The 12,069-nt window shown below is 40.8% G+C and overlaps 1 protein-coding gene across 5 annotated transcripts in view; it reads left to right on the top strand.

Annotated features, from left to right (window-relative positions):
• The window catches only part of klhl29 (kelch-like family member 29), a 276,227-nt gene that overhangs the window by 23,489 nt on the left and 240,669 nt on the right, over window positions 1–12,069 (top strand). For 2 of the 5 annotated variants that reach the window (XM_085431403.1, XM_085431404.1), the window contains exon 2: window positions 3,186–3,254. The exons of the other annotated variants lie outside the window; for them this stretch is intronic. The gene's annotated coding sequence lies outside the window, so the exon portion shown is untranslated. The remainder of the gene's footprint in view (window positions 1–3,185; window positions 3,255–12,069) is intronic. 5 annotated transcript variants of the gene reach the window in all.

Here is a 12,069-nt window from a genome sequence, read left to right as displayed (position 1 = left end):
AAGATAGGCCTATCCATTCCCTCCTCTGTGGACAAGAATTCATTGCCACTTGGAAAAGAAGCCCTTTGATTTTTATGAGAGAGTTTTTTTTAACTGTAGTCACACCAGTCATTTGACGGCGTGGCCATAACGTGAAGCTGCTCGGCATTTGCAGTTTTTTGCTGTACTCTTTTTACTTTGCTTTCCTGTTCCCGCTGCAGCTCTCGAGTCTTGCGGCAATACCTTTACCCTGAAATGAATAGTCCACTTCAAAACTGCTCAAACACCCTTTTGAGAATGGAGCCAATGTGATGGCAGCCAAGTGTGATTATTAATGGCGGGTCTCTATCTCTCAGGCCTTAATTGGTCTCTGCTGATTGCTCAGCGTTCTGATTAAGAAATGTCATTAAAATTGATGTATTATACTTCCATGTGGTTTTCACAGTTAGCTGCTTCAATCAATTGATAATTACGTAGATGATTTATAACTGGGGTTCATTCTGACAAGTTTACAATAACGGACACGGTAGAACTTTTTCTGTACATCATTTGAGTAAGGCAGCGAGTGACTGAAAGTTGTACCGCTTCACCTTTTTATCCCAGTGATATTTTTCATTTTTAAGGTTATTAAGTATGTTAAATGTCATTCAGGAGTGGCCTTTGGACTGCAAGTATTCGAATTTCATCACAAATGCGTAGACAATTAGAGGAAGAGAGCAAATATAAATCTATAGGGAGAAGTCAATGAGATGGTTAATGATGTTCCTTTGTGTGGAGTTAATGGAAAACATCTCTAATTTCATGCCAAAGTAAACATTTCTCCTACGGGGGTTCAACTCATTTTGTTTTTAAAAAAAAAAAAAAAAATACGAGAAAGAAATTCAAGGTTTTCGTTTACACACCAGTGCCAATGCGCTTGGTTCGGATAATAAGTATTGGTAATTTTTGTCACATCAAACTCAATATATACAATATTGCCTGGAAGTTATTGACTGTTTATGTCGTTAAAATTCTAATCTTACGTTCCATAAAGAAAATGGGTGGTGGCACCAAAACACATCATATTCGGGTGCATATTCATTATGACTTTCTTAAAATATACTTCTTATATATGCACACTTGGTTGTGTTCTAACTTTTAATGAGATTTCACTCTGGATTATTTTGGCACTGTTACATAAACAGCCATATGTCACAAATTTTATTTATTTTTTTTAGACTCTGCAACAGCAGATGTATTTTAGCCCCATAAATTGATGGTGGAAAAAAATGTTTAAAACCCAGCGAGTTGTTGTCTTTTATCATCCTCTCGAGAACGATTTGGCAAGGTAGCCCTTTCCATTCCTGCACAACATCACAAATGCAATCAGACTTTTTTTCCTTCCCTTCACCCCAAGAATAAAGAAATAAGCTTTCATTCACTGTGTTTCATCTTTAAAAAAAGACAAAATGTACTCAAGATCCAGCCCTGCAGAAAGTCTGACGTGATGCGCGTGACTCGGTGGAAATGTCAGCGAAACAGGATAAATGAGCATTCAATAACATTTCCCTTTTTGAAAACGTTTCCCCGTCTGCTTTGCCCATCCTGGGAACTAATATACCTATATCGGTGTATTATTTTGAAGGAGAAGAAAATGTTTGTGGCATAGCTCACAGAGGGACAGTAAAGGAAAAGAGAGATGTAGCTTCACATCAAAGATGTGTACACAAATGCTGTGATTATCGGTTGTCTAACAATCACAGCGATAAAAGGGCACCAACAGTGTTTTGCTTAAATACAGCGCGTTTTCGTTTGTATTGGAGTTTTATGTGGACTTGCAGAAATGTGTAAACAGAAGTGTTTTTTTGTTCCGATGAAGAGAGCCTAATTTAACTTTTTGTTCTTTCTCACACTGCGTCATCTACGATGTCAGTGCATGTTTGGTGTGTCGGTAAAAAGAAAAGGCAATGCTCTTTGTGAAAGTAGAACAAGAGGGTTTTTTGGCAGCTCTTAAAGTTCAGTGTGGCTATATTGCATAGTGGTTTATGTAGGCTGCTCTGAGAAATGTATGTATACGTATATACTATATATATTACATGACAGTAGTGCTTTTGACAATATCTGGCGCAGTCGGATCAGACATCCTTTAATCTGCCAGTTTTCTAGTCTGTACGAAGCCTGTGTGATGTCCAGTACGCAGTTAGGAAACCGTCTTCCTGTGCTCTACCTGTACTAAGGCAAGACCCTTATCTAAACCGTAACTGAGTAAATGTGGTAGTGGGATTGCGTCATCTCCTATTGTGTGCTGCAGGAGCATCAGCTAATTCACCTAACATTTTGTGGAAAAGGCTCCTGCGTGACCTGCGGTGGATATCTGCTTGTTGAAGCCCCGTCTTCAGATATTAGAGAATCCACAAAAATGTGATTATACTCTTTTTATTTTTTAATTGTACGCTGCCGTGCAAAAGGGTCATGAAATTTTTTTCAAAAAGACAACAAAATCCCGACACCATAGATTGTTTTGTTTAAAGCCTCTTTGTTTGCCAAATTGATCTTTATTTCTTTTATTTGCGGTGATCAAAACGATAAAAAGATGTCTACCAAGTTTTTTTTTTTCCTCCCCCCCCCCCCCCCCCCTCACTTGTTTTCAGCAAAAAAATGTCATTGTGCATAGATTCCAAACAGAAGCACGTACTCTTTCATAAACAGACAGACACAAACAAAGAAGGAGACGTGGTGACTTCCAAAGGCTGCCACCGTCGAGGAGTCAGATGATCGCTGTTTTTACCAACACCAGCTCTGTTGTTACGTGCGACAATGAGGCCCTTTGAAGTGTCACGTCCCATGCAAAAACTCCTTTGTCGTCATCTCAAAAAGAGCAGAGCTTTCACTTTTGTGTATTATTGGAAGGTTTTTTTTTCTCACATTTTCACTCAGACATTTGTTTGCTACTAATCCCAAGGAGCTTTCCAGCCATATATGTTTAGTTTGGCTGTCTCCCACTGCCAATTGTCTATTGTTGACCTCCGATATTCTCTCGGGACTGTTGTAGAGCCATTAATAGTACGTCTGTGTGTAGATCTGTCCTCACTTTCATACTCTTTGAGTGAATGGAAACCTGTTTCTTATTAATTTTTGAGAACACCAGAGTATTAGGACCACGTTTATAGCAGTGCTTTTTTTTTTCTCAAAGCCTTCCCATTTACCAACTGTTATTGTTTCTGCAGGTGTAGACAGCAATACTCAAAAGATCTAATTTGTCTGTGATGAGCATCCCCATCCACAAGAGACCAAAGGTACGGTAAGATAGGAAAAGCTCATTATCTTAAGTCCCAATAAACATCTTATTATGCCACCGACAAGCCACACGGCATAATACAAAAGCACAATAAAACATGAGTCAGTCATATTCTGCCATGTCTTTTTATTGTTTTGTTTTTTTCCATGGAAACTCTTTGGAGCCATTTTAATTTCACAAATTTTACTAACGATATTGCTGTAGAGGAGAAGGGCTATAAAAATCTAATCTGATTATGCTCTAATGCGAGCTGACAAAACCTTGATTGTTTGATACAGCTTACTGTGCATAACGTGTAGTGTTGGCCTGGTTTGGCGGGGGGTTGATTGTCTGGAATTACTTGATATATGGTGTCATTAATTCTGCTTGACTTCCCTGCCGTGTCCATAAAATGAGTTGTGTCTGTCTTTGTTTCTTTCCCGCGATGATCTCGCAGTTATGTCGGCAAGCAAAACAAAGTTGGTCTCGAAGCAATTACTTGGGCTAGAGTCTGATCTCGGGTCATTAAGAGATAGGATTACTCCTGGACCGCGGGACCCCAGGAATGTGCAGACCCCTCCGGTGGTCTGCTCACCGCTGATGAAATAGAATTGAATTAATGGGGTTGCCCACTGTGAGGACTGATTAGAACAACATACTGGCTTTGATCCCGGAGCGAGGTGACCAGGCATGGGCGCCACAGGCATCGAGGCGGGGTTTCGTGTGTGTGTGTGTGTGTGTGTGTGATTATGTGTATGTCCTGTCTTGGGTCAGTGCATCACTAATGAACGGTGCTCATTACGTGTGCTCTTTGCTGGGTTCATATCTCACTGGGGTGCTCCAGGTGTAAAATCACTCGATGGTGTTGGGTTTGTGGAAGGTGGCCCACAATCATCCTGCTTTTAGATTTGGCAAATCATCTGTACTCCTCAATGCATTTTAAATGCCTCCCCTTTGATCACAGTTGCAACTTGTGTGTTGTAGTCTGAGGTAAAATTTAGTTCGGTGCTATAGGCCGTTCCCTGCAGTCCATCATGTGCTGAAGTCTAATAACACAGCTGGAATTTTTAACCACCGGTGTTTACCACTTTTTGGTTCAAGTAGTGTACGAGTTGGTAATTACCAGTTGAGCGTAACATTGGGCTTTTGTGCATCAGGAATTTCTTTGCTTAGTTATTAAGTAACAGAAATGCTCTGCCACAGCTCACAGTGGGCCAGGTGTGGAGTAGAGTGTTTACATTTTGGTCAGTCTAATGCAGCAGATTGAAAATACAAGTGCTGTTCGGGAAAGGTTTTCTTAAAGTGTTCAAGTGTTGAGATTTGAGTGGGTTGAGATATTATCAGGCATTCTTGGAGCTGCTAACGCGGCCTAAAAAATTCTGGCAAGGAGTTATAGCTTTGTCAGAGAAATCTGAGCAAAGAAGGGACTCGGTGACAGTGAGATTGATATGCTTAATCCTTTAGAAATTAGCTTCTGTCAGTGTATGGATTCATTATGAATACTGCTTCATGTAATGAAAACTTCACTTGAATAAATTTAAGTCGTATTTTACAGTAGCCGACGAAATTGGCAACCTATAACGCCAATTTACACTTGCACTTCTCAATTTACTTGATATTAATAGGCGAGAAATGTCTCAGCTGTCCTCAGTCCTTGTGATGAAAGTGTGAAAGGCCTGTTATTTGTTTGTGTGATCATTGTGCTGCTCGAAGGTGGCAAGAGATCCAGATCCAGAGATCATCACTGATGCACTGTTAGCATTTATAAAGTTGCTTTTTTTTGTGATCGCTTCTTTTTTACAAGTTATAATTGCATTAGTTTGGGGATGACGTGAAGAAATCAGCAAACGCTGCACTGCAGGATTTTATTGACTTGTTTCAGTCATTTCAAGACTACACTCCATGGACAAAAGAATTGGACCGCCCCTTTTCATCTAAATTCGCCTTGGTGTTTCTGGTCCCAGTCCCAGGTGGCCATGCTGTCTGCCCTTCCAAACATTTGAAAAGACTCAGTCATTCTACAGAGCGCACTAAATACGAGGCCACTGTTGCCAAGTCAGTTTGTCTCCTAAATATTACTTGATCAGCAGTAGGAGTTATTATTGCAAAGATCATGTAAAGTTACTTAGTGGGGTCACTGAGTGGTGAGGTGTTTAGTTGGTGAAAGTCACCAGTGTTCTCCTGACTCAGTAACCACAGGGCTTAAAACCTCCTCTAGCATTAGCATCAGCACAAAAACTGCATGCTGGGAGCTTCATGGCTAAGCAGCTCATTACTTTTGACCTTTCTGCATTTTCTTTCCTCTTTTTAAGAAACTCTTAATACCTTCTAATACTTAAAAAAAATAAATAAACGAATACCTTAGGAGTTCCTTTAAACGACTACAATGGATGATCTGATATCCTCGTGTTGGTGTTGTTCCCAGATCATCATGAAAATGTTGTTCCAGGTTCAACATTGCAAGTGACCAATCACATTGTTGTGACGTTATTCTTTTGCGCGCCAAGCCATTCGTGCATTTATGAAATTCCAATGTTGCAAGGACAATATCAATTCTGCTTACTGTTTATTAAAGGGTTACGGTTAGGGTTAGGGTTAGGGTCAGAGTCCGTTGATCGGCGGACAGAGGCGGTTTCATGCAGCTTTAGTACAGTTTTTTGTTTTACGCCGGTTTTTCCCGAAGTCGCAAAAGTATGACGTCACAACATTCTGATTGGTCACTTGCAATGTTGATCCTGGAACAACATTTTGGGAACAACGCCAACACGAGGATATCAGATCAACCCGACTACAATAGTTGTTTTTTTTTAAAAGGCAAAAGGGGAAATTCATTTAATTTCAAAATTTCTAGAATTTTGTCACTATAAAAAAACTCAGTCACTAAACCCTTGATGCCATAAGAGATCATTCCACTCAGGACAGGAATGGTGTTCACTCAGAAAGCCTTTGTATCCTTTCTAAATGGACAAATGCACCCAACCATGCCAACAAAATACCCCCAACTAGGGCTGTTCGATATAACGATATATATCGGATGACGATATAAAAACATCTATAGTTTCATTTTACGCTATCGTTTGTTTCGTGGTGTCGCAAAATAAACTCTTTACGGCAATATTTTTTCATCGTTTTGATGGTCACTGTAGTGGCTATATTAATGTCTTAAAGTTCTCTCTTTCTCTTATATTTAATATAACCACACTACAGACGGACAACCGCCTGTTTTTATGCGTTGTCGTTGGCAACAACGACGGTAACATCATCGCGTGTCCGCTTGTTTATGTTCCACATAAGCCTTTCACAATAAAGCTCAAGATCCTGTTGAGACTTTTCAAAATAAACTGAATCACATGAAAGATGCAGATTATTTATGGATGAGAATTAAAAAAGAGCCGTCAGGTGCTAAAAAATAAACCTTAGACTCAAACCTTAGAACAGGCTTTTCCCCGCAGCACGCCGTGTAATAAATACTCACAAAGAAAACGGCGGCTGTTACAACTTATGTCTAAAAATGTATCGTTTCATGCATCAGTTAAAACACTCGACTCCAGGTCCACGACGCCCAGCTGGAAACACTTCACGCAAGTCGAGCTGCCCGAGATTCACAGAATTTACAGGAAATGTTAAATTTTTGTGATTTATATCGTTATCGGACGATAGAATTCTTATATTGGGATATGAGATTTTGGTCATATCGCACAGCCCTACCCCCAACTGGTCAAAGATTGAGTTATTTTTATTAATATGTCCACCCTCTATGTATTTAAATAGTAAAATCTTTTATTTGAATTAAACACCAGGCCATTGTGATAGTGTTGGTCGTCTAGAACAGCCATAGTCACCTTTGCCTTATTATGTTGTGTTTATACTCCAGTCCAAACTAATTGTTGGATTACTAAAACATCCAACAGTAATCTTTCGCTTTCGGTGATATTACAAGAATGGTCTTTAAACCTTTGAAGGCCACTATTTGATACCCTGCATTTAACCCATCTACCCACTAATTGAAAGTGTCTATGGGAATATCTTACAGCTAGTGGTTACCCGCTGGCTATAAGGTGTTACCATCTGTCTCCATGTGCCCATAAAGCTCAGAGCGGTTTGGGGATTTTTCCATTAGTTGGTACGACTGTTTTACGCCAAACAAACTGCACCACATTCAGCTCAGAGTAGCACGTTGAGTTGCATTTTCATGGGGCCATGGTGTGGTTATTTATTTCTGAATGCTGCTGTTCAAATTTCAACCAAAAAGAGTTAGAGATCTAGAGTGTTTTATCTGCTCCAGACATTCTTTGTGTGGATGTGCCCTAAATCCACACAGCAACATGTGAAAAGGAAAAAGAAAATACCGAATTCTAATGATCAGAAATGTTGCACTGCCTGCCAACAAAACTCAATAAAGTTTTGTTTGTTTGTTTGTTTTTTAAACCACATATCTTGGGAAATAATGGTCATCATCACCCTTGTTTGCCCAGCAGTGTGCTGTTTATGTTGGGCCCCCAGACGGTAAGCTTGAGCTGTCTGCCAGAATCATTCTCAAGGCCGCCTCAAGTAATGATAGATGACAAGCTTCTGCGAGGAGGAAAACGGGTCCCTCCGGTAGCCACGCAGAGCCGCTCAGACAAAGGTGCTATCATCTGGCAGCCCATCCTCTGTGCTATTGTGGAGGAAGGTTGAGGGGTGGAGGTAAATAAAAGAGTGGAAGAGTGTCTGCAGCGGCTAATGAGAAAGAAAGTTACATCTCTCCTGTTGAGGAGTGCAGTAAATTGCTGTGAATACTAATAAATCCCAGTGGTCACCTTGATTAAGCTGAACATGAAGTTCCAGTTTTGTGCTCTCGAAAAGGGCTAACCTTGACTTTAGACTGAGCAGGAAATCTCTCGTCGTCATTAATGGATTCAAAGAAAATGTATGTTTTGCACTCGTTTTAGGCTCTCTCTCTCTGTTAAACGCTGGTATGTTTCAAGCAGCAAAGACGACGTAATTTTTTCCTTTTAATAAATGTAACAGGAAAAATATATTTACCATGAAAATGAGATTTAAAAAATAAATCTTTCCCTTGGCTCTGTGACTCCATTCACTGAAGACACTGAGATGCTGTAGCCAGTATCCAGACCTTGGGTTTACATTATTCTTACATTATTTTCTGAATGTCCCGAGGTCAAGAATAAATAAATAACAAACAACCTTCCCAAAGATATTCATATCCTTACTTGAAAATACTTCTTTTTCTATGTTACCATGTGGGCTCAATGTCGTTATGCACAGTTCAGTTCAAACCAGCAATGTAGTTAGAATCTAGCCTTCAGCGATGCTAATATTTCATTTAATAGTATAGATTTTACATTATAGATACATTAAGATATTAGCATTAATTAAAAAGTGAACAGCTGTTTTTAAATTTGATGTGGTGGGAACAGTAAAAATGGCTGAATAAGTAACTTTATCTGAAAATTTGGACCCAAAGTGATTCAAGGAAGGAGAAATTGTTAGCATTACAGCAACAGGCATCGAGATCGGGTGGATGTCAGAATGTGTACATGCTAAAACGCCATGTCACGCCAGAGGTCTCTGTGTGACTTGCCCACAGCCTTAGAGAATGATACTTCTTACTTAGATGTCTTGGAAAATTTCAGAGATGATGACACCGCTGATCAATAAAGCAGCCTACAGTCATACCATAATTAACTTTATCAAACCACACAGTGCTTTAACACAACAGGGTGCGTCAGAGTGGTAGGATAGGAAGTAATAACAAAACTCAGGAATAAAACAAAACAGGTTAAAGAAGAGTTTATACCATAATACCATATAATTAATACCATAATTCCCTCCACACTCACCACCAAGCTGGAGCATCTGGGACTCAGCTCATCTATGTGTCAGTGGATCTCCAACTTCCTAACTGGCAGACCACAGGCAGTAAGGATGGGCGGACATGTCTCAGCCTCCACCACTCTCAGCACTGGAGCCCCCCAGGGGTGTGTTCTGAGCCCCCTGCTGTACTCTTTGTACACATATGACTGTGTGGCCACTACCAGCTCCACCACCATCATCAAGTTTGCTGACGACACCGTCGTGGTGGGCCTGATCTCTGACAACAACGAGACGGCCTACGTGAAGGAGATTAGGAATCTGGAGAACTGGTGCCAGAGGAACAACCTCCTTCTAAACGTCAGTAAGACAAAGGAGCTGATAGTGGACTTCAGCACTAAGCAGGAGAGGAACTACCGGACCCCCGTCATCAACGAGTGCCCAGTGGAGAGAATGGACAGCTTCAAATACCTCGGAGTTCACATCACGCAGGACCTGTCATGGTCCTGTCACATCAACACCGTGGTGAAAAAGGCCCAACAGCGTCTCTACCACCTCAGACGCTTGAGAGACTTCCGACTGCCCTCCAAGGTGCTCAGGAACTTTTACTCGTGCACCATAGAGAGCATCCTGACGGGAAACATCTCAACCTGGTTCGGGAACAGCACCATGCAGGACAGACGAGCTCTACAGAGGGTTGTGCGGTCAGCTGAGCGCACCATCCGCTCCGAGCTCCCTGACCTGCACTCAATCTACAGCAGGCGGTGCTGGACCAAGGCCAGGAAGATCGTGAAGGACCTCAGCCATCCCAACAACAGACTGTTCTCTCTGTTGAGGTCAGGAAAGCGATTCCGCTCCCTGAAGACCAACACAGAGAGACTGAGGAGGAGCTTCTTCCCGCAGGCGATACGGTCTCTCAATCACACCACCACACAGTACTGACCCACACATATGGTTCTTACACACACACACTGGACTTTCTGGACATTGTTTTCACTTCATCACTTAAATCACTTTAAGCATATTTGCACTGCACAGGACATAATGTGGATTGCACAACACTGGTCACTATATTCTTCATTTCCAGTTAATATTTGTATAGCTGCTGTTATTGTGTATATATTTATTTCTATTTCTTCATACATTCTTATATATTTCTATATTGTGTATTTTGTTGTACAGTTATTTTATTTTCAACTTTAATTTATATATTTTATCTTATTCTTCCCAGTTAAATTTACCCTTCATTCTAATTTGTGTTGTACAGTTATTTCATTTTTAACCTTAATTTATATTTTATTCCCTCCTAGTTAAATTTACCCTTTTTAATTTTTCATATTTATTTCCTATCTTATTCATAGCCTCTTCCTTTTTTTTCTTTAGGTCACGAGCAGTTGTCTAAGCATTTCACTGCATATCGTACTGTGTATGACTGTGTACGTGACAAATAAAATTTGAATTTGAATTTTGAGTTTTCAAAATCGCATTCAGCAGCAGCAGCTTATTTGTTGTTGAAGCCAAAATCCCAGGTGAAAATAGCATTTAGATTGTTCAGCTTTTGTTGTTTTGTTGTGGCTGCTTGGAGTATATTCCTTTTTATCCTTTAACTAAAGTCTGTAATATTACACTTTGTGCTTATCCACACATGTTCCTTCACCTAATGGACTGTCCCACTGTGACGGGATAAAGACATTAAATGCAAAAAGGTGCCTCATCTCCCACAACCACTTACTTCAACTCAGCGGAGTACAGCAGAAGTTGCCTTATGTAATGTTTCATAGTGTTTTTAAAAACCCTACGTCTGCCATTATTATTAAAACAGAGTGTCTTCACCTGCCGACGAAGGGGAAAAGAAAAAACCTTTAGAAAGGCATTCATTGGGGCACAGCGCGCTGAAGTATTAAGCTGCAGAGACAGGAAGTGTTGGGAGTGTAGTGGAGGGGGGTAGTCCTGGGGAAAGTAATGTTCTAAGCAGAAAATAATGGCACTAATGACATGACCTCTGACCTGGGCACCATGAAGCGCATGTCTGATATTGTCTTGGTTGAGAATAATCAGGTGTGTAGGAAGGGCGGGGGGCGTTAGGAGCAAGGTCAGGGCCTGGTGCCATTCATAAGACAACCTCTGGCCTTCACAGCACACACACACACACACACACATCTTTAATGATAGAAAGGGGTGGGGTGGGAGCACGGGGATCCCATTCACATGCTGTCACCAGACCATAACAGAGTCGGAACATAAACGCACATTCATAAACACTGACTGCGACCCGCGCTGTCGTACGTACCCGGTTATATTCTTGTCACATAAACAGTGAGGCATTGTCTCCTGCACGCCCCTGGAGTGATTAAGACGTACGGCGCGGCAGGGGGTCGGCCCGTGGTTTAAAGGAGCATAGAATCGGAAGAGGCTGACACACAGAAACGCGCACACATACACGCAGCAGGGGTTTTAGCATGGCATCTTATCCAGGCCATTGAGGCTAATATCTGTGAATGGGGCATGCTGGCATTTTCATGGTATCGGTGTTGTCGCTTTTCCTTAAAGCGCCCTGAGGGACTGCACGGTATGATCACATCATAAGGGAGAATGGGGGTGAAAAAAAACTACCCTACCACTTTACCTCTAATGTCCTCAATCAGGAGCAGATGACTACAATAAAGGCAATAATATTTAAAAGTCATTAAAAACTGTCGGCTCATGTTTGGCTCAGCAGATAAAATTTCTCCGCTTTGCAGCTTAAAAGGTGCGAGGCAGCCTTGCTTTGGCTCACCGTCATGTGCTCATAGTGATGTTTAAATGACCGGTTTTATAAGCTCTTATGTGCAGCATTTCAAATAGCACACTGTAACTTGAATAGGCTAGAAAAAAAAACGTACTGTATTCATTACAGCTTCAAAATGTCACTTGACCTTCCACCTTAAAAAGTGCTCAGGGTTATAAAACTTAATTTGTTTAAATTTGTGTTTAACCAGAAAACAAAAAAGACACACAAAAATCACTGAAATTAAAAAATA

This window comes from Copadichromis virginalis, linkage group LG15 (assembly GCF_057382275.1).
Source record: "Copadichromis virginalis isolate Kocher_CV1m ecotype Utaka linkage group LG15, C_Virginalis_male_GT1.1, whole genome shotgun sequence".
NCBI lineage: Eukaryota > Metazoa > Chordata > Actinopteri > Cichliformes > Cichlidae > Copadichromis > Copadichromis virginalis.
This window is presented reverse-complemented; position numbering and strand designations above follow the sequence as displayed.